The sequence below is a fragment of the Teleopsis dalmanni genome, chromosome 1, assembly GCF_002237135.1.
Source record: "Teleopsis dalmanni isolate 2A chromosome 1, ASM223713v2, whole genome shotgun sequence".
NCBI lineage: Eukaryota > Metazoa > Arthropoda > Insecta > Diptera > Diopsidae > Teleopsis > Teleopsis dalmanni.
In genome coordinates, this window is record NC_051846.1 from 66,645,539 (window position 1) to 66,651,057 (window position 5,519).

The following is a 5,519-nucleotide window of genomic DNA, read 5'->3' on the forward strand; positions in this document are numbered from 1 at the left end:
GTTCTCTTTCGCTTGAAATATGATGTGTCAACAAACAAAATTAACTGTCGCAGCTAGGTTTGTGAAGAACCACAAATAACTACTAAAACATGGTTGTATGGCCATGTTTTTCCCCAAGTTTCCCCAAGTATTCCGACTAGTTTAATATACATAATAAATAATAAAACACTTGAAAACTATCGAATATGATAAAAATAAAAATTTAATCGTTATCTTTATCAAAAGTGTTCTTTATATACATTTACTCTCGCAACCATAGGGTGGATAATTCAGTATAATGTTTCAATCACAAATGTATAATCTGAAACGTCTATTAAGCATTCTAGTCATGTTATTACTAATTCTCCTTGTTTGCTGATTAAATATGTACCGTTGGAGTTTATCAAATTCTGTTTTAATATAAATAATTAGCAGTTGTAGTCTTATTAATGTTAGTATCCAAACAATCTCTTCTTTGTGTTTGGCTGTGTTCTCTCTTCTTGGCTGTTACTTAGTGACCTTAATCACATTTTGAAATCCAGTATTTATAACAACTGTTACCGATGCTTCATACTACACTGTACATAAAGATTGTATTCAAGTAAATAATTGCATTCATCAGATTACATAGAAAATGAACTGATAAAACATTTTTGGAATCTATAACTGAAATACAGTTGAGGTAAGGAAAGCCTGCTGAATGTATAAATATTTACAGCAATTGTCAGTAGCTTATATATCATTAATTTTTGTATAATTATAATTAACTTATAAATTATTAATTGCATTGTGATACGCTGATCATTTGATTATCACGTTGACCATGAACAAGCTTCTTACTTTTATATCTTTTACCAATTGACATTATTTAATCGAATTGCAGATCTAATGCATCATAAATTCCATTTTCGTTATATTATTATCCTAGTACTGTAATATTGTCATATTGTTCTATTGTTTTGTTCCAACATAATCAGTATATAGTAAATCTTTATCTATCAGATTGGTTGAGAACTATATTAGAGTCCATCTGCTCGCAAGTCGTAAGCCGTTGTGAATTTTTTTGGAAGTTCGTGATATGTAATGCTCTTTTTCTCTTCTCTTGACATATATTCATTTTTTTGTTAATATTTTTATAATTAATATGCGTATATAAACACATACATATATATAAAAATATATGCATATAAAAATATATATATAGTACTGTATATATAGTATATATATAGTAAAATGTAGTATTAAAATATATATAGTCAAATTAAACAGGTTTTGATTCATGAAGCTTTTAGTTATAAAAATTATTATATTTTCAAAACCCACTAGTGTTGGTTATTTGGTAACAATCGGAAAGGAATAATTGAAATTTTTGAAATTCTAATTTTTCTCACACACTCTCTCTCTCTCTCTTATACTCATCTCCTAGTTGAGCGTAGGGCCTCACTATTTACCCCAATTTTCTATTATCTATGGTCTGCAAGAATATACTTTTGCATTTTTATTTTTATGGAAACTTTTTTTAGTACCAGAATGTAATTGATTTTGAGCATAAAGTTGCAAATGTCACTATATAATACTCTTCACATTTAACTCATATTCATATTATCTATTTTTCCTAGTGAATATTAAAGTTAACAATACTTTCATTCAATGCATCTATTTCTCAAGCTCTTCTTATTTCTTTCAACTTTTTTAATTATATACTAAAACGTGAAAGAAAACTGACATAAAACCAATCATTTGTATTTGCTTTTGGAAATGACATACCACTTCCGGTTTGTTAAATTGCAAACCTCAAGTCAGATATTCCTTGTGGATATTCGTTATGTAGGTGCTTTCGTTGCAGTTTTTTATAGTTGACCTGCAAATGGTAGAGCAAATAAATCTTGTAGCAGAAGGAAAAAAAATGTTTTTCAACACCTCTGAGAAGAAAAGCGCATATACAACACAACCCATATACGCACAAGGACGTACAAGGACATGAGTACATGCAAACCATTGAAGACTGACACCTGAAAATAGGAACTCACACTTACTTGTACATACATATGTGAAGATGATAAAGAATCGCATCAAAATGCCAAGTGGAACCACAAAGAGTTGAAAGAAAAATATTCAAAGTCAGAAGGACAAAAAAAATGGAAGGGAAATGCTGCTGTTAGGTGCCTACTTAACAAAATAAATAACCAAGAAATAGGAAAGAAACACTTGACTAGTGTGAAAATCTGTGCTTGTGAATATAGAAGAGCAAATACCATTCTGCTGTGCCATTAGTAATACTGGACGAGGGTACATTTTTTTCTGACAATTTTCTCTAAGTAAACTTAGTTTGAGGTATAAATTTTCTTAGACTTGGCAAAAGTTTGTACGGAAATGAAAATAGCAGAAAAATACTGAAAAAAGTTTCTGTGAAAGAAATAAGCATGAAGAGGTGCAGAAAAACAATTTGTGGTCCAACTGACAACCACATTGATTCGTCCCTAATACGTACATATTCACCGGGAATTTAAAGATTTAAAAATCGCAAGAGTGAGAAACTAATATACACAACTGAAGACTTTTGCTGCTGTCGATGTCAGGTGTCAAGGAATTGCAATAGAGCACAGATTTCGATAATGCATATGTACTCACATGTTTCTGTAGAAGTTTGGATTTTTTGTGTGTCCTAAGAATTCCATCAGCGCTACAAATGGTACATGATAGTGCAAAAACTGTGCACGGACAAATTGGCTTCAAATCAATTTCTTCCATGTCGTTTTTTGCGCATTGATTTCAGTGTTGGAAAAGTCAAAGTCAATGTTGGCATGTCTGTCTCAGTAAACGTAAGTCAAATGGCGCTTGTTTATGTAGAATCGGATGAAAGATTTTTTTTTTTAAATTTAATTTAAACTTTATTTATTGCTTTTTTATTATTTTCGCTTTACAAGTCATTCAAAATTTCGTTCATATTTTTAATAAACCAATAAAAATTCCTGTACTCTGCGAAATGTTGCAAATGTGCCTGCACTCATCCATAATTCTTTATGTTTTTCTGCGTTGTTACTTTTTGGATTTTAAAAATTCTCTATCGATTCCATCATTAATGAAAAATTATGGCATAAAAACTTTATGAATTCCAGATATAAATTTCAACCTTGTGCGAAGAACTGTACTGTCAGCGTTTATCGTTTATGAATAAACAAAATTATTTTTACTCCATATGTGCCCACTGAATTTATTACTGACAAATAAACAGACTTTCGGCAAGTCATAACGTAATTGAAATTTTAGTGATTAATGAATAGGCGAATGTGTGTAATAAAAGCAAATATAATGCAATTAATTTATTTATTCCGTCCTAATTACATTTTCGACATTTAATAAAAATGCAAACAAATTAAAAAATCCAACAAATAATAAAATTTATTGTTGACGTTGAACTATTTTCATCAATATATTTAATAATAATATTAAATAAAAAATAAATGGTTAATTTCAATATGAAGCTACGAAAGAGCACCAGCAAACTGCTTATTCTGGAGTGTTTTATATTATTTATTTTATTAATTTGTTATATAGTAATATTTTTAACATCTCTTCTTATTTGGTACTACAGTTCAGTATGAACCATGGCCTCCCTCACGATCTACCTCCATCTGACCCTATCTTCTGCTACTCTCTTCCAGTTCAGTACTCCAATCGTTCTTGCATCACCATACACATTCTCATCCCATTTTGTTCTTGGCCTACCTCTGTGCATGGTTTTCATCGGCTTTACGTTGAATATGCTGTTCCGCTTCCTTTCCGACCCCATTCTTATTACATGAGCAGCCTATTGTAACCTTTGCGACTTAATGTATCTCACTATATTTTCGTTTCTAAGCAGTTCTTCAATTTCATTATTTGTTCGTCTTTGAAAAGTTTCTGCATCAATTTGGATTGGCCCGTAGATTTGGCGAACTATTTCTTTTCCAAAAATTTTTAAAGTTTCTTCGTCCGTTTTCGTCATTGTTCATGGTTCTGAGCCATATGCAGCTACCGGTATTATTATTGTTTTATACATTCGTAGCTTACTTTCCTAAGATTATTAGCATCAGTTTTATCAAAAAAATACTTAATATTCAAAAAAAAACTCTTGTTTTGAATGTAGATTTGATCCAAAATTATCGTGATGAATTTCTACACGATGTCCCAACTGAACTGCAACCAACCTCAAACTTCTATAACAATCGAACTGATTCACCTCTTAACAGTTGATTTTATGGTTTACAAGCATACGGAGGCATAGGTCTCAATTTTTAGAAAAACATTTTCAGTACTGGAATTTGAAGATAATAATAATGCAACAACATTAACTTGTGGCGGGAATCACATGAGTGGTTATTCTTGGAGCCATAGATCACTTTATTGGAAATCCATTTTTAATACCTTAACAAATAGCATATTATAACGTCACTGGCAGTGTTGTAAAACAATTTGACGGTAATCTTATTTCTTTTCTTATATGAAAACCAACCCGTGCTATGGTTGAACCAACATGATACGTCGAGTAAGAATACTTTGAAAACTAAATTATTTTTCTGAGTGTACATAAACTACCTTCTCAATTATTTATCAGCAATTTAATAGATGTTGCTTCCCTATAAGGGGTTCCAATTGCAATTCCTCTTAATTCCAGGGGTTATCAATATTAGATATTTATATCCGCTGGTTACTGTTTCAAAATAATGGATGCCAAACCCAGTGAAAAACCCAAACTTAAGCCCTGGATATGGAGCTTGCTGTTTGCACTATTTGCTCATTACACAGTGGATGCGAGATAACTATTCTGCTGTGTCATTTGGAAGGGGTAGGTCGGCACATTAATTCATTACCCAGTGGTTGCCACATAGAGCCTGTACAATGACTTAAATTGATTTAATTGCATATTTTTTGGATATATTTTTTCATCAAAATTCAAGGTTAATAATAATTTATAATAGGTAGAAGGCAACATATTTCACGGTAATGTGTAGCTTTTTACTCTTGCAAAAGGATATTTGGAAAAAAATGGGGTATTCGTCAGAATGTATTGGATGTATGCGGCCATTGTACATCCAATTCTTACATACAGCGCTGTCGTTTAGTGGCCAGCTCTGAGTAAAAGCTATAACATCGATAAACTCAATTGAAATCAAAGGACGGTATCACAGATGCTACACCTGCTACCCATCGATCTCCACATCAAAAGTATTTTTTGTAACATTTCCAAACTGACTATATAGGATGACATCGGATTATCTGAATCCGTGCACAGACTTTGAAAGAAATATTCAAGACAATATTCCCTTCAAGAAATGAATGGAAAAGGAAAAACTTCGAAGCAAACTACGATGTCTCAATATATACGGATAGCTCGAAAATGAACTGAATGAGAAAGCTGACAGTTTAGCCCGCTCTGATGCTTCCCTGGATGTGTACCTGATGGTACCAGTTCAAATTATCCTAGAGACCATTAAAAGAAGTACCTTTCCCTACTTTCTGCAACTTACGAATAACATATGGAAAGCACTTAAGTCATG